General features: G+C 50.3%; 1 protein-coding gene across 8 annotated transcripts in view; it reads right to left on the bottom strand.

The window, feature by feature from the left end:
• The window catches only part of BCORL1 (BCL6 corepressor like 1), a 63,835-nt gene extending 62,109 nt beyond the window's left edge, over positions 1-1,726 (bottom strand). For 2 of the 8 annotated variants that reach the window (XM_041741025.1, XM_041741036.1), the window contains exons 1-2: positions 749-886; positions 20-197 (exon numbers count right to left, since the gene is read on the bottom strand). The gene's annotated coding sequence lies outside the window, so the exon portion shown is untranslated. Of the gene's footprint in view, positions 1-19; positions 198-748; positions 887-1,466 lie in introns of those variants that run through there. The other 6 variants (XM_041741028.1, XM_041741026.1, XM_041741030.1 and 3 more) reach the window with 5 other exon arrangements.
• Between the last annotated feature and the right edge of the window lie 18,279 nt (positions 1,727-20,005).

The raw sequence follows: 20,005 nt of genomic DNA, 5'->3' as shown, positions 1-20,005 counted from the left end.
TGGGCTCGCTTCTTCCTACCTCACAAGAAACGGAGTCCCTCCGGGGGCGACTACCCAGCCCCCTCCTTTATACTGGGTCGCTACCCACCAGTATCTCCTTAGCGTTGCCCCCCTCACCGAAGTAATAGTGGGGGCGACCCAAGTTGGATTGGTGGCTACTTTCCCTCAGAGACTAGCCGTCCTTGGCCACGCCGACCCTGTGTAGAGATAGAGAAGCACATTAATACCGCCCCCCAAAGTTCAGATCCCCCGGGAAATGGCTTACAAGGAAAGTGGGGTTGGTAGTGGAAGTGAGCTGGGGGTGAATCTCAATCCTCAAACCTCGCTGTAGGCGTGGAAACCCAGGGATTCCTCCCTTTCCTTGGAAGCCATCAAATCGCTTGAGGGGGGAATGGGGGTACGTTATCTTAACCCAAATGTCCACACGACTCGAAGCGACGCTACATATAGGAATAAGATACGAACTAGGCTGCTGCCGCGGGAGGGAGAGTATACTGCCGCCCCCGCCACGCCGTCGTCCACCCTCAAACACACACCCCTAGGGGAGTCAGATGGCCTAGGAAGTGGGGGGAGCCGGTGGGAGTGCAGGAGAGTGAAAGGGTTGTGGTAAGGAGGGTCCGCGGCCCCCTGAGAGCAAAATCCAGATGCTAAGAGGTGGGTGGGGGGTGCGGCATAAATGCAGACGGTGTCTTTCCTTGCTTTTCCCGGAATCGCCGCCAAACACCGTCTAACACTCGTAGTTGCTTACCAGTCAGTCCCCTAGCCCCATTTGTGCGCGTGAGGCGGCCGGAGCCCGGGAAGCCCGGGCACAAACTCCGCGGAAGCTGGCCTTCGCCGCCGCCGCGCTGCTGCGGGCCTCCCTCCCTCCGCTGTCGGCCCCGCGGATCTACCTTCGCCCCCGGCCGAGGCCAGACCCCGCTCGCAACTCCACGCCCCTACTCCACCCCCGGCTCCCCCCTTCGCCCTCTCCCCGCGGGTCCGGCCCAGCCCCTAGCGCCGCCCCGCCCTACCGCTCGGTCCCGAGCCCAGCAAGTGCCCCGAACTCGCCCCCCGCCCCCACGCCCAGGCCAGTCCGGCGGGGCCTGGTTTCCCCCTCCCGCCGCGCCCCGCCCCCGAATCCACGTCCTACTTCGCCACCCAACTCGGCCCGGTCCGGGTTCGGCCCGCGCCCAGGCCACTGGAGTCTCTGGTTCGGTCCAGTGTACGGCCACCCACCCCGCCCTTGCCTGGGTGCCGGCCTGGCCCGCTGCCTGCGCCCGCCGAGCCGGCCCAGGCGCGCGGTCCGGGTCTGGGTCCCGGTGCCGGCCTCGGTCCCAGCGGCGTTGCCGCGTCTCGCCACGAGGGCTCGGTCCACGCAAGATCTGAACCCGCGCGGGGTGGGGGCCGCGGAAAGCAAGTTTCTTTATCTTCCCTCCGCCCCCGCCGCAGGGCCGCGCCATCCCCCACCCCCCACGGCGCCCCTTCACCTGGGCAGAGCCCCCCGGCCGCTGTCGCAACTTTGCTCTTCTCCACGCCGCCGGGGAAGCGGGCGAAGCGAGAGGAGGAGGGAGGTGGCAGGGGGGGGGTGCTGGGATCAGGCCTCTGAGCTCCGGGAGGACACGTGGGGGAGGAGGGGAAGGAGGAGGAGGAGGAAGGGGGGGCGGGCCTGCAGTTCTCGGGGCTCCCCCTGCCAGCCCCGGGGAAGCCGGAACCTCTCCGGGCAGCCACAGACCCCGCACTGGCCACGAGGGAAGAACGGAGCCACCTTCCCCGGCCAGCCCCCAGCTCCAGGAAGGGGGGGCGGAGAGCAACGCCGCTCGGGGTCGGAGAGCGAGCGTTTTCGCTCGTGCTTTATGTGTGACTCTCTATCTCCGTTTAGCCTCCGTATATGGGGGGGCGTGGGGTCTTGCATGCAAGGGGCGGCGCGCGCCCGCCGGACGCCCCGCCCCTTCCCCGGCCCCCCACTTCCCTAACCCGGGCGACCTCGGTGCAAGGCTCTGGCGCTCGTGCACCGAGGCCGCCTGCGGGCGCAGCCCCAGCCCCGGCGCCGAAGTGGGACAGGTGCCGGGGAAGGGGAAATGCCGGGGCTCGCTGCCTTGCCTCGCGTCTCCCGAGCGGCCCACCCTTCGTGGCAACCTTCGGTGCTGCAAACCCCCTGGGCTGCCTTCAAAGGATAGCCCCTGGCCTGGGCGTGGAGGCACCTTTGTGGGGGGGGGTGCCTGGAGCGAGAGGCCCGAGGGAGGAGGGAGGAGGGAGGAGGAGGGGGATGAAAGGTCTGTAAATGGGGAAGCCTGCACGACTTGGGGCGGAAAACCTGGCTGGAGGAAAACTCTTGGCTTCTGCCCGTCCCCCCACCCTCCCAGGCTCCTCAGTCACCAAACCGAGCCCCCTTGACCCTTACCCTTTACCCTAATGACTCCCCGCCTGGCCAAAGGAATAAATCCTCATATGTGTTTACATCCCAGGCCATCCTGCCAACCCCAGGACTGAAGAGCTGAGAAGCCTGCGGTCCACATTGGAACTCTGATGACTTTACATTAACTCCGAGGAGGAGAGTAGCTTTCGAAGGAGCTGAAGCTAACGGCAGACTTGCTTTCAGTATTAAGGTGTTTCTTAGCAGCTCCAACCCTGAACCCGTGGTTGGGACTTCAAAGGCATCGCCTCAGCCTAGAGGGTATTCGGGGAGGTGCCCAGCAGTTCCTGGAGGGTTCAGGGCTGTGTAAACACGGAATGTAAAATGAATAGCAGGAATTTGAAAAAAAAAATCTTTATGTGCAAATATATTGATATTATTTATTATATATTTATCTATACTAAGGAAGCCAGAGGGTCATTTGGACTAGAAGGAAGCCCTGACGGATTAATGTCTTCCTCCTCCTCCTCCTCCCTGCCCCCCTCCTTTGTCCCAGGCCCAAAGAGGTTCCATCTCTAAGCTATGGGGTGTCTTCTTTCTGTTGAAAGGACTTTAGAGATGGCAGGTAAGACTTGCCGGGTATGTCTCCCTCACCTGGTTTAAAGGAGGAGTATTGTGGAGGAGGGTAAGGCACAAAGGTAGCAGTGGCTTTTCTGTTGTCTAAGGCCTGGTGTTCTGTGACCCCTATGGATTGTCCTCAACAGCCTCAAAATGTACTGCCAGCAACGTGAACATATCACTTGCCATTTTGCCTGCTTTGCTTTGGGAACTTCTTCCCTAGCTGTCTTATTTGGTCATTCCCACCCTCCTGTACATACTCCGCCCCCCAACACACACACACTTTAAAAAATGTTTGACCTAAGTTGCACCAAGGGAAAGTGAAAATTTGAAAAATATTCCTTTAAACTAATCAACATACAAATTCTAAAGGTATTATTAAGGTCTGAGGTATCACCTCTATTGGGCCTAATAATGCAGGCCCCACCGATTCTGCTTTGATTTAAATTGGCTGTCTTTGCTGATTTTAATTCATCTGGTAATTACTAAATTTCCACTTCTCTTAAGGGTCTTGGGGCCCTGGGGCTTCTTTTTTCTTTGCTTTGAGGCTGAAATGGATTCTGGACACCTCTGTTCCCCATTCATCTGTATCTCACCATTTGGCTGCATCATTTATCTGGTGAAATGAAGATTGGGGCAAGATGGTTATTTCCTGGCTCAAGCTCTAGCTTCTCTGAGCCCTTCCTGTTGGGGGCCACACTTCCTGCCTATGGGAGGTGATGGGAAATCAAGGAGCAGGGTAGGGAGAGCTGTGGGAAACCTTGTAAAGAGTAGAGATTAATGATTATTTTATTTGAGGCTAGAACCACAACACAATCATAATAATACCTTTGTACAATGTCGGGGTCTACAAAGCCCTTCCACTTGTGTTATTTCATTTGTTTCTCACTACAACTCTCGATTTTGTAATTGAGAAAACTGAGTCTATGAGCATCTATGAGTGGCTTAAGTCATATGGTGGGGCAGCCTGGGGGGCTCAGTGGTTTAGCGCCGCATTAGGCCCAAGTTGTGATCCTGGAGGCCCAGGATCAAGTCCCACATCAGACTCCCTGCATGGAGCCTGCTTCTCCCTCTGCCTGTGTCTCTCTCTGTGTGTCTCTCATGAATAAATAAATAAATTTTTTTTAAAATAAAATTAAGTCACATAGCTAGTGAGTTCCTGAACCAGGACTCAACCCCAGCAATCCTGACCCCACATCCAGAGTTCTTTTCAACATGGCATAGCACCCCCATGTCATGCCAAAATGTTCCTTTTCATGCAGATTTTTAAATAATTGTTTCTTCCATCAATAACAGCTACTGGCCTGGACTCTCAGAGAGTCGGCGTGGTGTAACGGAAAGAGGACTGTTTAGAGAGTTCTGAGAACCAAATCTTAGTTCTGTCTTGTTGATGGCTAGCAGTAGGACCTCAAGCAAGACCCAACATTGGAGTAGTGCTAGCTCAATGCCAAATACTATGTTGTGGGTCTTCCTCTCAATTCTAAAATATGGAAATCAATGTGTCTGCCCCGCCTCTCTCACAAGCACACCCCTGAGCATACAATGTGATAGTGTATGGGAAAGAATTTTGTGCACCATAAACTACTGGACTCAAGCAAGTGTTACTATTATCAGCATCCGCATCACCAGCCTCTCTAGAGCAGAAATCTAGGGGTGACACAGGCCTGGGCTCTGCCCTCCTGAAACCAACCAGACAAAACAGGGCATTTGGGGTTCCCTGGGGTAATTTAGACCTCAAACCAACCTCTGACTTAATTCATAGGATAAGTGCTTCAATTCTCTGCTTTGTTCTGAAATCAGAGGCCTTCCTTGTGTCTCTGGTAAAACAGCCCAGTCCTGTGACAAGGACAGCAACAACAATGACAACAATTTCAGTGGTTTAGATTCGTTAGAGTGTCAGAAGGAAACGAATTTGAAGCTTCTGGTCATCTCTTTGTCCCCTGCCCGCCCCAGTCAGTTGAACGTGAAGTCAGATTTGGAACTCAGTTTCAGGACTGTCAAAGGGATCATTTTAAGCCACCTCAGTTGAAAGCAGACTAGGGGAGAGAAGGGTACAGAAAGAGCCTTGCAAGTTCAGAAAAGAAAGAGTGAGGATGGTACTAGATTAGCAGGGCTGACCGAGAGTTACATACACTATGTGCTGGGTAGTGTTTCCCTTTATGTCCTGGGAAGGGCCGTGGGGGAGAAGTCCTTGACCCTGTTCACTCTTCATATATCTCGCATGCACAAACTCTACTGCAGCAGGTTGCTGTTGGAGAAGCATTCCAACAGCCCACTGCACGCTGAGGAAAGCCTATTCTCTGCCCCCTAAGAGCCCTAGGTCTAGATGGGGAGACAGCATGTCTGGTTAAACTTAACTCTGTAAACAACTAACAGCCTTTCTGGATTTTATAGCCAAAGGGGGGAAAATGAGGAAGGGGGCTAAAATCACCCCAGAGGCCTCTCGGGGTCAAGCCTCCCTGCTTCCCTAAGACTCCTAGGCACTTAACAAGGTTTTTAATCAAACAGACAGTGTTAGAGGTGGAAGAAACTAAGATATCATCTGCCTCCTGGAAAAGTGGCGGTGGCTGCCCACTGCCAACAAAATCAACTCCATAAGCCTTCACTTAGCTTCCATGGCCCTCCTGATCTTGTTCCAGCCTCCTTCTCATCCATGTCCCTCACAAAGCCTCTGTTCCCACCAAACCAGCCCTCTCACCATTCCTCAGACAAGATAAGCGCTTTCTTGACTGCTCCTTCAGCATTTTCTATGCCCTTCTGGGCTTGTTTAAATCTCATTCAACCATTACTCAAGCTGGTTCTTCCATGCATTTTCCCTGGCCCCCACTCCCTCCCCATGGAAGTTAACTGCTCCTGGGGGTTTCCCCCAACAGACTGAGCTTGGCTCTTTATTAAGCACTTCTACAGTCTGCCTGCTGACTCTCCAACAATATTCCCACTTCTTTGGATAAAGGGACCCAATATTTCTCAACTGTCTATCACAGCCTCCTTTCTCTCCTGCCAAAATCTCTTACTATGGCATGGGGTAGGCCTTCTACAAGTAATTTGTCAGTGAATGAATGGATGGATGATTTAATCTAATCCTCTTATTCCATAGTGGGGAAACTGAGGCCCAGACCTGGCTTCTCTTCTTGCCCGATAAAGACTCAATTCTGAGTGTTAGCTTCCTTTAGTCTTTCTCTTCCCATTTAGCGCCAACACATGGTCTCTAAAGTTAGACAGACATGGTTGGAATCCTGGCCCTGCCATTTCCTAGTGATGTTACTTTAGACCCTTAATTTCTATCTGAGCCTCAGTTTTCTCACTTATAAAATGGGGGCTAATAAATACTTCCCGAAAATATTACAGAGATCAGATGAGTTCTTGGATGTTAAGCACTTAGAACAGTGCCTGGCACCTAGTGGATACCCTGCAGTAGTTTTTTTTTTTTTTTTTAAGCACGAGAGTTTTTATTTTTTATTTATTTTTTTAATATTTACTTTAAGTAGGCTCCATGCCCAATGCAGCACTTGAACTTGCTACCCTGAGATGGAGATTTGCACATTCTACCTATCGAGCCAGCCAGGCACCCCAAGCACAAGGAGTTTTTTGAGTCCAGAACTTGGGAGCACCTGCTTAATTCAAGCCTGGGGAAAAAAGCACAACCCAAACATAAAGAAAAAAAAGGTATATTTTTGGCAAGGGGAATGGAATAAAATTTAGCAAGACCTTTCAGCAAAACTATTCTCTCTTCCCCCAAAGAAGCTAAAGAATATTGAGAATAGCACCCAGTTCAGTAGCGCACATTCTATGGGGGCTCACTCAATTCCACTTCCTCTGGCTATGGTGGTAATTCTATGTAGGCTCAGAGATGTTGGCATGGGACGGAGTTACCCTTTTGAACTTACACATCTCTATGCTCACTCCTCTCCATTTGCCTACACTTGAGTTCTGTTCCACCTGGCCAAATACTTCAAGCCCCACTTCCACGGAGCTGTCTCTGAAGGCTTTTGCCTGGTAAGTACTGCTTAGCACTTAGTGATTTTCTGTGCTGTGTGACTTAGTTCTACACACACACCCCCATCCGAGGGCAGGCACTTTGCCACAGAAAGCAGCATCCCCCCCCCCCCCCCCCCCGCAATGCCTGGCAGTGTTTGAGCAGACAGCACTCCATGAATACTTGGGGATTGATTGACAGTAACGTTCAATGGGGGCATGGGTCCCCTCAAGTATTGCCCAGCATGCAGTTTTCCAACCCCCCATTCCCCACTTACACACCACTTCTTAAATCCAGCACTCACATGATGTCCCAGCCTTTTCAGTAGCCATCTTGTATGCAAGAGTTTGTCAGCATCCAGAAGGCAAGGGCCACGTTTTACTGTGTCCTCCACACAGCCCAGCATAGCACTTCCAACATTCACCGAATGGAGTAAGCACATAGTTTTGCTGCTATAGATAACTTGGTAAATATACCATTCTTATTTCGGGCGTGTGTGTTTATATGTATTCCTGTGTGTCTTGTTCTTGCTCATTAAACTGCAAGGGGCTCTAGAGGAAAAATTGTCCATTTTGAGAAGAAAGTCCCAAGATGATCAAAAAATAAGTTGAGACCTGGGATTTAAGTTTTTGAAAAATCCAGAGAACAGAGTTCTGCCTGTCACATACATTCAGCCTAAACTCTCACACCAAATGTTCTCAAACTTTAATATACATAAGAATCACTGGGGGGAGCTTGTTAAAATTCAAATTCCAAGGCACCCTCCCACCCAGGGTCTTCCTGAATAGGTCTGGGTGGTGCCTCCTACTCAGAATTTCCAACAATGTCTACTGAGAATTAGAAAACAGCGGGCTCTTGGACTATACACTGAAATACATGGAGCACTTTTCCTCTTTCATCTTCACCAGGGATCACCAAACTTATTACTTGCAAGGGTTTGATTACGTCTCTCCCTTCGTGGATCCCATTAAACACAGTTATATATGGCTCAGTATGTACCAGGCACTGTTCGGAAGATTTTACAAATAGTAACGTGTTTAATACTCTTAACGATCTCATAAGCTAAGTGCTATTATTTCTCCCTAGTTGGTTTTCATCACCCCAAAATGAAACTCCATACCTGTTAAGCAGTTGTTCCTCTTTATTCCCTACCTCTAGCCTCTGGCAACCTCCTATCTGCTTCATATTTTTATGGATTTACCTATTCTGGATATTTCATTTGAGCAAAATCATTTATCTGTGGCTTTTTGTTTTTGGCTTCTTTCACAGCATATTTTTTTTAAAGCAGGCTCCCCACCCAAAGCAGAACTTGAACTCGTGACCCTGAGATCAACTGTCTTATGCTATATCAACTGATCTAGCCAGGTGCCCCAGCATGTTTTTGAGCATGTCTTGAGCCAGGCACCCCAGCATGTTTTTGAGGTCCATCCGCATTGTAACATGTATCAGTACTTCATTCCTTTTTATGGCTGAATAGTATTCCATTGTATGGATAGACCATCCCTAGCTAATAAATTTTGAAGTTGGGGTCTGAATCCAGGCAGTCTGGTTCCAGAGTCTGGGCTCTTAACCCTCTGTGTTCAAAATACTTATCTACTTAAACAGGATGTATTTTCAAGTAATAATTTGCCATTTAAAAATGTATCAGACCATATAATGTTTGTCCTTGGGAAAGGAGAAAAAATGAGTTAGAAATATCAGAAAGTGAGACAGAACATGAGAGACTCCTAACTGTGGGAAATGAACTAGGGGTGGTAGAAAGGGAGGTGGGCAGGGGGTTGGGGTGACTGGGTGACAGGCACTGAGGGAGGCACTTGATGGGATGAGCACTGGGTGTTATGCTATATGTTGGCAAATTGAACACCAATAAAAAATAAATTTATAAAAAAATAAAAAGAGGTCAAATTCTCATGAATAAATAAATAAAATCTTTTTTAAAAATAAAAATGTATCAGAGGGATGCCTAGGTGGCTCAGTGGTTGAGCATCTGCCTTTGGCTCAGGTTGTGATCCCAAGACCCTGGGATCAAGTCCCACATTGGGCTCCCCGCAGGGTGTCTGCTTCTCCCTCTGCCATGTGTCTCTGCCTCTCTGTGTGTCTCAGGAATAAATAAATAAAACCCTTAAAAAATGTATCAGAGATGGGATGCCTGGCTGGCTTAGTCAGAAGGATGTGGGGCTCTTGATCTCAGGATCATGAGTTCAAGCCCCACATTGGGTATAGAGATTATTAAATAAATGAAAAACTTCAAAAGTGAAAAAACAAAAATGTATCCTATACAAATAAAACTATGCCAGAACTTCTGATCAGCCCAAGATAGTCACACTGAGGTCATTCAACTACAGCTAAAGCCAACAACACTTGATGTTGTAGTTAACCTCTGCAGTGTCATGCAGGTATGTTTCACTAGATTTTATGAGATACAGATATAATTCATAGACTCTCTCCCAGGATTTTATGGGTTTGGAGTCCCTGATTTGGGATCTATTGATGACAACTCCCTGTGAGGTGCCTGATCAACAAAGAGAGGTTCCATCAAGTTGCTCAGTAGACTCTAGTGACAATTTAAGAAATGGGCTCATGCCCGTTAGAAAGATTTTTCACACCAAGAAGGTAAACAAGAAAGGAGCTGGAAGTTAACCTTCACTAAACAAGAAAATTCCAAAATCCAGGAATCCATTCATTCTTCCTGAATGTTCTAGTTAACTAACCAGAGCTTTGCCACCAAGGATACACATGGCCATATACTGACAACCAATAAGACAGCCCTGTAACTTCCCCCTGAAAGGTGACAGCATGAGATGGACTTAGCAGAGAGGCCTTCCAGATCCAAAGCATCAGCTGTGACAAAACCTGAGGTGAAAATTCTATTCCAAAACAACACTGATCCCATGATTTTTCTGCTGACTTGTCAAGTGTGTGGACCAATAATAAATAAATAAATAAATAAATAAATAAATAAATAAATAAATAAGCCATGTCTCTTCTGGAGTTTGTGACACCTGTGCTCCATGTCTGAGAGCCCCATTTGATATTCTGAGCACTTCTCTCTCCAAAGGAGTCCTTCGTTTCCCCATTAGAGATGGAACAACCAGACTAGATTCAAAACTAATTGCCCCGGTTTCCCTCAGCAGAATAAAATGAACATGGAGGCAAGCCTTTGAAGGGGAAAAGATGCCACAAAACATGTTGTTTGAGAGGTGAGAGAGGAATGGTGAACGATGAAGGCTTCTTCATTTTCGTAGCCCCAGGGCCTTAGAGGAAGGCTTGGCACAGATGAGGAAGCACTCAAAACGTGTTTGTTGATTGAATGACTGAAAGAGAACTTTCTTCTTGGTCTGGAGGTCATTATGGAGGCTTTGTAGAGCTGCTCTCTGGGGATGGAGAATGGAGTGAGGTTGGCATGTGTATGGAGTGCCCTGCCAGGACCTACACAGACAATGTTTTTCTCTGCCTGAAAATTTCTCCCAGGCAAAGTTCTCAGAGCCTACAAGTCTCAAAAGTAGATTCCTCTGAGATCACTGGGTGCTTTATTTTACTGAACTTAAGTCAGAAGGACTTAAAAGTGGCATAGTGTTATAGGGAGAATCCGATGAGAGCACCTGTATAAAAGCATATTGAAAAAGATAGAGAGCCAGGGAATTCTTGTTAACTGAGCCATACTGGCTTTGCATGATCTAAATGACTCTGTGCCTTTTGGCCAGGTAACTTTCTATCTATGGGTCTTATCACTGAACGCAAACGTGTGCAGACACCACCTCCTCCCAAAAAACACATATTTTATAATGCAGTAAACTCCTGTTTGCCAAAATCCAAATAACCACAACTGTTAGAGAATCAGAATGTTCTCTTTTTTTATAATAATGTTCTTTTTGCAATACAGTGCAAAACTCCCTTACATTCACGTGGGGCTTTGCAGGTCACAAAGGGCTTCCCCATCCGTGACCCCATTTGTTTGTTGACTGATGTTCAGAATGGTCCTGAGCCTTTTTAAGCATCTGAAAGGCCTTATGAGGAATCAAATAGTAATGGTATGTGTGGTGTCAGAGGCCTTGGCTGTGTGCTGGGCCTCTGAACACCAGCTTTCTTGTGGCAGACACATCAGGGGTACAGTGACTTGTTGCTATTGACTTGCAAGGATGTACCAGCATTTGGGGACTGGGCTGGTGGGATGGGACTCCTATAGCTGAAAGAAGTGAAATACATTCGCACATGATCAGAACTGTAGTGGCAGCAAAGGAGGCAGAAGGCTTGGAGCACCCCTCTCTCTTTTCCTTCTATCAGTCATTAAATGGGCAGACATTGGATCTTTTAGCTCCATCCCCCAGCTTGTATCGGCTATTGAGGGCACAAAGACAAACAAGACCTGTCTCCTAGACTTCTCTGGCCATATGATTCATGAGCTCTCCCCTTCAAGTCTCTCCTTGTTCATCATAGCCCATTTTGCCAGGGGACAAATGATGAGGGAAGGGTTTCCACCTAATCATCCCCTCCTATTTCCTTTCCTGTTTCTATGTCTCTGTCTCTCTGTCTCTCTGTCTCTCTCTCTCTCTCACACACACACACACACACACACACACACACACATACACACACGATGATTCAAGTGCCCCAAGGCTAACCTGTCTGTGTCACATACCTTTATTAAGGAGAGTATTGAATAAACTAGATCCATGGGAGCAAAATGAAAATTTGTAATGCATAGTAATAATAATAGTAATCCCTCACATCTGTATAGAACTTAATAGTTTACAAAACACTTCCATCCCTATTCCTGTATTTGATCCTGTGTCCTGTCATCATCTCATATTCAAAGACAATCTTCTGATTGTGATCTCCATCTGTGAGCGAGGCAAGACAAAGACAGGGCTAAGAGTCCTGCCCCCTGGTTTGTTTTTTGCACCTTTTTTCCTTCTCTCCTGCTGTACTGTCTGGGGAAGTTGCCTCTGACTCAGCTTCCCAGACTGGAACCCTAGAGAAAGGGGCTGCTGACCAGTAGCTCTCCAAGCTGGGCTACAAAGCCTTTGGCTTCTGCCAGAATCAGTGTCACGGGGAGAGAAGACTTTCCTCTTTGGGCAGCCCTAAAGTGAGCAGCAACCCACCTCAGCAGATTGGGCAGGCCCCTGAGAAGGGGAGGGTTTCAATAGAACAGGGAAAGGAGTGTGCCGTGAAGCTATTAGTAGGTTGTGAAATGGGACTTTGAAGCTGGGGAGGCAACCGCTAAGTGCAGGCTTTGCAGGGTGCAGGCATACCGAAGGAACCTGGGCTTGCAAGAGAGGATCCTCCTAGAGGGCGAAGAGGAGTCCCCATTGTAACCACTGGGTTTGTAGACCCTTTAAAAAAAAACCTAACTATTTCATTCATCCCCATTACCTCTAGTACTTCCATATCTTCTTCATTCCTCTAGTCTCTTCACTGAGCCCCTCCTCTACTTCATTCCTCTAATGTAGTAGCCTCGATTTTCTGAGCTAAGGATGCTTTTAGTGAAAGGCCACCCCAGAGAGTTCTCAAGCCACCCCAACCAAACATTCTCAAATTCCCCCATCTCTCTCCCTGCAAGGTACTTAGCCCATAGCGATGACCACACCAGTCACACCCTCCACCTAGCCCAGAGCTGGCCCCACATGGGAATGCCTGAGAAAGTAGGGAGCAATAGCAGGTATAAAGCCGCTGCTCTGGTGGTTTGCAGCAGTAGAAGATCAAAGCTTGTCCTCCTTGGTAGGAGGGGTCAGGGCTGTCCTGGCCATCGCAAGCAGAGGGGCCAAATAGCAGGGAAAAGCTGCTTTTAGCTAGTGGCCCGGTTAAAAAGAGATGGTGATGCTGTGTGGCTGCCCTGCTGGGCTGGGGATGAAGACCCGCAAGCCCCTCCCTTTACCCCTGGTTGTTACCAGCAGACAGTTGAGGCTTCCAGCCTCGCCCAGCCTCGGAAACCCCCTTCCATCAGAGAAGGAGCTTCATTCCAGCTCAGGAGCCCTGGCCGAGCTCTCTCCCAGCCCCTACCCTGACGGCTGGGGCCAGCCGAATTAGTACTGTCGCTTAGGCAGTGGCAGCCAGTGCGGGGTCGGGAGTGTGTAATTGCAACCACTTCCTGCCCCAGCTTGCCCTAGGGCTGGCCCCGCCCCTGAAACAGTCGGGGCGGAGCCCAGGTATAGTAAGGGAGTCCGATTGGTGGGGTGGGGGGGGGCGCTGCGGAGCTGGGCGGCTCTCAAGGGAAATCAGCTGAGACTCATAAAGGGAGGGGGTGCCTTCGGTTTGAGCCAGCCACCGCGAAAGGGCCAGGTTCTCGGGGCATTCTATTGGCACAATACGTCCCTGCAAAGGATCCAGAGAACAGTCCCTCTCCGACTGGTATTCCACCAGTTCCAATATTAGCTTTATTCATGAGATCTGAACACTCCAAAGCCCAAAAGGAGAACAGGAGGGGAGAGCTGGGGTCTACACCCATAGGGGTGATCTCCACTCTGGGGTTGGCGCTGCTCTCTCTGAGCAAGTTAGGACAGAGAGAAGACATTACGGGTGGGGGCTGCTGAAAAGACCCCTTTGGTACACAACACCAGGGTTGGTAACTGCCTCTTCCTTCCTGGAGATTCCAAGATTTGCTGTTTGTATCCTCGGTCTGTCTACCCAGGCTTTGGAATGCCCATCGTGAACAGAGCCAGTCCTACAGCAGGTAGCCTGGAGGTACAAAAGAAGTAGAAAGGCGGCTCTCTCCCTTTGGCGAGCTGGACATCAACTGGGCACTAGAGTGGCAAGAGGGTAAAGTGTGCACTCTGTAGTCAAAGATGGAGATTGTGGTATTCGCTGTGTGACCTTGGGTGGCTTGCTTATCTTCTCTGAGCTTCAGTCTCCTGGTGTGTAAAATGAAGGTACTAAGATTTGACTTACAAGGTTGTAGTAACAATAAAGTCAGACACACATGGGAAAGCGCTTTGAAAGCTATAAAGCAGTCTACAAAGGCAAGGGAGGGATGGTCCTGTTAAGTGGGGTGGAGATGGGAGACAGGACCCTGATGGGGGAAAATGAGTAGGCACCAACAACTAGGGTGAAGGTATCCATGAGAACGCTAAAGGAGTATGCTGTAAAGGGGCTACCAAAGGCCAGTGGGGGGTTAAGTCTGCGTCCGCTTCCAGTTAGAGGTGGCTCTGAGAAAGGAGATCCCCCAGGGAAAGGCGGGCAGGCGAGGTGAAGAAAAAGCCATAATTTCTCTCCTTCTGAGAAGGGCTTGAACAGTCCTGGTTGCCTTAATCATGCCCATGTGAAGAGAGGCCAGCGGTGGGTAACAGTTCTGTTGGGGGGGAGGGGGTTGCCTGTCAGCCCTCGAAGTGTAAGGCAGCAGCTGGAAGTGCGCTGCTTACTTACATACCAAGCCTGCAGCGTGCACACGGCTCGCTGGAATGAGCCCGGAATGTCTCCCTCTCCTCGCCCTCTGCAGACAGAGGAGAGCCGAGGGGAGTGGGGCGAGCCAAACACATTCAATGACAGCTGCAAACCTGTAGGCTTCTCTATCCCTTTCCCGCTCTGGGAAGGGCCGCCCAGGCCCAGGGTGACCCCTACCCTCCCTTCCCCATCAGCAGACAAATGGGGGTGGGGCCATCTTCATTTGTGAGGTGGATGTTGGGGGAGGGGGTTCCCGTGTGTAGGGTGTAGTGGTGGCACATGTTTCAAGGATGCACCCACATCTCTGTGTGTCAGCAGCCACTTGTGCAGATCCAGGCAGTTGTCTGCATACAAACATGTGTCATACATGTGAAGGCTCTAAGTGGTGAGAAGGTGGGACTGACATTTCTGCTGCCGTGGGACTTTGGATATTCTCATCTGTAAAATGAAGAGTGTTGTGGCAGAGCATCTCAGAGGGCCCTCTCAGCCCAAATGTTCACTGTTTCTACGCATAGGGCTATGGCTGCTTAAAAAGTTAGGGCAGTGAAAAAAACTAACAGTGGAACCAGTTGTGACGTTGGCCATTGACACTTTAGATGTTTAAGTTTGGAGATTCAATTTTCAAAAGGCCAGTTACTTGGCATCATGTAACATCTGTTCACTTCCCAAGGAGTGGTCTTACACTGACACCCAGACTGTGGCATGATGATGTTGGTCTATTTGCTGTCTGTGTGTTTACACATGTGCGAGTCCATCTATGGGTGCATGTTTAAACTGCATCACAGAGTGTTCGAGCTGACCGAGATCCTGGAGGTCATCAAAATGAATCTCTTCCATTTCTGGTTCATTTATTTAACAGCCTTTTTGTGAGCTACTATCTGTGCAGGGAGCTGCAGAGATAAATAAGGCATAGTTTCTGCCCTCCAGGAGCTCACCGTCTAGCAGGAGAAACATGTAAACAAATAATTAGAATACAATGTAATAATAGAGGAATAAATCCTACTGTGCTATGGGAACATAGAAGACTAATTCCGCCTGGGGGTAAAACTGACAGTTTCAGGAGCACTCCACAGCTAGTGAGTTTTTACCTTCACCTTCCTACTTCCAAACTATTCATCCTGCTCTCGTCACCCTCTTCCTCTCAGGAAATCTAGGAAGATGTCTTCACCACCTGAAAAGGATTGGCCAAGTGGCATACTAAGATCCACAAGGCCCACTGGGATCCACCTTGACCTATATCCCTCTCAGCTACAAGCCCAGAGAGGCTCAAGTGGGGCTAGCTGAGGTTGCCTTTGGCACTGGTATAACTTATGTTGGGGTGGGGGTGGAGACTCAGAGGGAGGCCAAGAGAACTGAGAATTCAGTCCTTCCTGCCTGGCCAAAGGAGTGTGCAGAGAGGAAAAGAGATCACCTTCAACAGGGCATGCCCTTTGCGTTTTCTGCCCCTGAATGGCTGCATTAGGCATCGCATCTCCCTTGCCCCGTGCCCCTCGTGAACAGCAGTGCCCCCTAATGAGATAGATGGTTGCTGAGGATGATGGGGCAGCCTTAGTGTGCAGGGCAGATGGGAGGAAAGGTATCTAGCAGAGGGAGGGGAGACAGTAACCCTGGACTCAGCACCAGGTTCCACCCTGGGCCCTACCTGCCCAAGAGATGGCCATGGGAGGCTAAGCTCCAGCCTTCCATGTCCACCCAACCTAGCGCCTTTCTCCCTCTCGGGGGCAGAAGGCGAACCACCCTCGGGGCCTACCACCCCACCAGGGCGGAAGCACTCCCTCCCCCTCCCACCCCTCGATCCTTAAAGCCCGGAGATGCTACGGCGAAGGGAACCCTGGGAGTGTGCCTTGAATGACCCCCAACACATCTGGATTTTTGGAGTTCAGGCCAGCCCCCGAAACGGACCCCAGGGAAGCGCGCCAGAGGGAGGGGGCGGGGGAAGGGAGAGGCAGCGCGGAGTTTGGGCCTGCCGTTTAGGACTCCCGGCCCCACGACTAGGACCGTCCCAAACTTCCTGTTTCTTCCGGCCGCTCTGACCCCGGGGCTGCAGCTCCGAGATAGCTCGGGGCCTGGAAGTGCATGCTGGGTAAGCGCAGACGGACGGAGTAGGCGAGCTGCTCACTGTCGCCGCGGCGCAGGGCCGGTGTGGGCGCGCGCTCGGCTTCCTTCCCCGGCGGTCACGCTTTGCATGTGGGATGGGCAGCGGGCAGGTGGCAGGGAGGCCCCCACGCCGAGGGCCCGGGGCGGAGCCTCCGCCAGGGCGGGGGCGGAGGGCGAAGGGGGAGGAGGCGGCCCCAGGGGCGGGGGTGTGGGCTGGGAGTTTCTGCATTTTCAAGGGAAGCCGAGTTGCCTTCGTCGGAGGCCGAAGTTCGAGCAGACCTCGCGGCGCGGAGCGCAGGAAATCCTGGAGGAGCCGCGCGGCCAGCGCGGCGGGCGCGGCCCGGGCGGGCCCCGAGCTCTCGTGCCCCCCTCCCGACGCCCTAAGGGGGTCGTTTAGGATGAGTAGAAGGCAGCCCTTGTTTGCTCTGTGGGGAGAAAACTTAACGGAACTGGTGACCCCTACCCCAAAGGCGGGCCGCATGGAGGATTTAAAAAAAAGTGCGGGCAAAAGCGTGACTCCAGAGAGAAACTAAGGCGATCCCAATCACTGAAGGGTGGAGGTCGGACGGACAACTGATTCCTCAGTGCCTCCATCCTCAAGATAGACTGCATGGGGCGACGGGGGCGGAGCTGAAGCAAGCGACACCTGACTGCTGTTCCTGAGGTGCCTTCTCCCCAACAACCCGCTTTTCTCCCCAGTGCTGCTGCCGCTTCAAGATGGTGGGGGAGAAGAGGGGCCGTGGAATGATGGTCAGATCCATAAAGATGGTTACCTCCGAACAGAAGGTTAACCCCCCACCTCTACCCTCACCTTCCTTTGGGGCCCACACCCCATGTGTGCAACCTGCAGCTCCCACTCCCTCCAGCTCTGCCAGATGTTTGCGTGCATCTTGAGGAAGCACTTACGGCTCTCACCCTGGCTCTCACTCTGGGGTCGATGTTTGATATAGGACCAGGCAAGGTGGGAAGTACGGCACACAGGACACACAGGGGCTCACTTCACAGATTATGGCTCCCATTTTGAAGATGAAGAAACAGGCAGCCCCAAGAACTTAAACATTTACTGAGCTCACATTCCAGGCATTAGTAATAGAGGTTAAAACACAGCTTAGAGATGATGGTGGAGATGGTGATGGTGGTGGTGGTGGTGGTGTTGATCCTTAAGACTCAGATTAAGCAATCACACCCCTACCAAGTCTATCCAAACTCCCTTCCCACTGCTAGATGAATGCTACCTTAGCAGTCTTCTCTTATCCCCCGTCTGATGGCACACCAAGCCAAGGCTGTCTGTTTCTGTCACCCATGCTAAACTATGAGTACCTCAATGATAGAGACAGGGTCTTAATACTTATTTATCTCAGTGCCCAGTAAAGTGCCTGGCATGTAGAAGACACTCAGTAAGTATTTCTGTACTGACTAGAAATTAGGAGTCCAGACTCTGGCCCTTTTCAAGTCAAAATGTTCCTTATTCACTTACACACCTGGCTTAGAAGTTCCCCTTTAGGGACAAGATCTTTCTATTGTTACATATGGCTGGTGCTGGATTCTGAACTTAGAGGGGCTTTCAAAAGTAGGCACAGAAGGTGAAGGGCTATCTTGGGCTGGCTGGTGAGCTCACCTACCCAAGGGCAAGCTCAAGCTGCCCAGTTACAAATCTGTTATGTATATTATGTTCTGTGCCCTGGTGCCATTCTCCCGAACCAAAATATAGCAGGCAGTGCAAACATGTATGCAAATGAGCCAAGAGCCCTGCTGCTTTCAAAAATAAATGATGGAGCCCGTATCAGTAGTTGCAGTGTGTCTTGGCAGGGTTTGGAAGGGGCCCTGTCCGCCCCTTGCTAGTTCTCTCGGGAAGCCGGGCACAGTGAGAAGCAGTGTCCCCTACCCCTGTCGGTTCCCCCTCCCTTCCAAAACTACAAACAGCCACAAACCACATGGCCCACAAGCAACAGAGATTTGTGGCCTTTGGAACCTCCCAGGGCAGGGGTCAGTCAGGAGGTCAACGGGGGTGTAGGCATCACACAGTCCAGAGTCATTACTCTAATGCCCTCTGGGAGAGTTTCGAATCAATGGGCCTATTTGTCCTCCCTCCAGGGAGGACTGGGGGTAGGGCAGTGGGGGTCCATTATCAAGCCCACCCCCACCCCCCATAACACTGCCTCCAAGAAGCTCTCTCTTGTCCTGGCATCATGCAAATCTCACCAATACCCAAGAAAGAGAGAAACCGGAAGTGGGATGATTTCTGTGGGGATGGTCAGATAGGACAGGTCCTTTGGATTCTGGTAGAAAATCTAGGGTCTAGACTTTTATTTGGGAGGCTGTGGCATTTATGAAGCCAACGGGATGACTTTGCAACACCCCCCCCCCCCGCCCCCGCCCTGTTGACCTACATTTTGGTGAATAGCCAATTTCAATGGGGTTGTGCCCTGGCCCGTGATTGTGATTGTCCTTGTCCCTTCTGGGAGAGTTTTAGAATCACTCTTTGTGGGAAAGAGATGGGATAGTCTAGTGGTTAAGGGCCTGGACTCGTGCATTGGCCAGGCCTGGATTCCAAACCCAGCTCTGCCACTAACCAGATGTGTGACCTCTTCAAGTTACCTTCTCTGAACCCTACTTTCCTTATCTGTTAAACTGGGGTATTTATAGTGCCTACCACATGAGACTGCTTTTGGTATTAAATATGCGCACTATGTACTTGGCACTTTCGAGGTGCTCAATAAATTGTAGCTTTTAAAATAAAAGATTTTATTTATTTATTCATGAGAGACACACAGAGAGAGGCAGAGACATAGGCAGAGGGAGAAGCAATCTCCCTGTGGGGAGCCCGATGTGGGACTCAATCTCAGGACCCTGAGCAGAAGGCAGATGCTCAAGTGCTAAGCTACCCAGGCATCCCATTCTTACTAGATTTTATTGCAAGCAGGTACTGTTCTTGGTACCAGTCAAGCCTGGGGCATTTCTCAGGTCAAGTTCCTCCCTAAAATCCTGGAAAGATGGAATTCTGTCTGGCACCTAATCTCTCCCAGCATTTGGATAATTTGTTATTGGGATGGGCCTGGGATATGCAAAAGGTACAGCTAGTGTGGCTTTGGCCACAGGCAATATCCCCCGAGGGGATTTAGTTTTATTGAGTAAAACGGTTTTAAGTGGTCAGTTGCGGGGCTTCAGGCAACTGTCCCTCTGTAGGCTCTAAAATACATACTCAGGGTATCTAGGGCCAGGCTAGTCACCATGGCTCTTGCCACTACCTAAGTGCGCATTTACAATGAGGCAGCTTTGAAAATGTTTTGCCTGATTTACTTGATAACTTCCATCTTAAATGGCCTTTGTTTAAATTTTTACCCTGGTGTGGAATGAAAGAGTTCACTTTTAAATTCCAAATTTTGGCTGTGGGGGTTGGTAGGGTGCGGAGCAGCAGTGCTGGGCTAAGTGCTAAGCGCTGAGCAAGGTGGGCAGAGAAGCAGGATCTAGCTCTGCCAGAGAAGTTCATGAAGATGTAGGTCCAGCTCTGCTTTTGCGTGGCACTTTCATCACACTTATAGATTCGTCCTTTTTTATTGAGTTTGTACTGCAAAGAGTTTGTCTCTCCCATGAAACTCAAGCTC

Source organism: Vulpes lagopus, chromosome X, assembly GCF_018345385.1.
Source record: "Vulpes lagopus strain Blue_001 chromosome X, ASM1834538v1, whole genome shotgun sequence".
Classification (NCBI taxonomy): Eukaryota; Metazoa; Chordata; class Mammalia; order Carnivora; family Canidae; genus Vulpes; species Vulpes lagopus.
The sequence above is the reverse complement of the archived record's forward strand: the minus strand, read 5'-3'. Positions and strand labels throughout refer to the sequence as shown.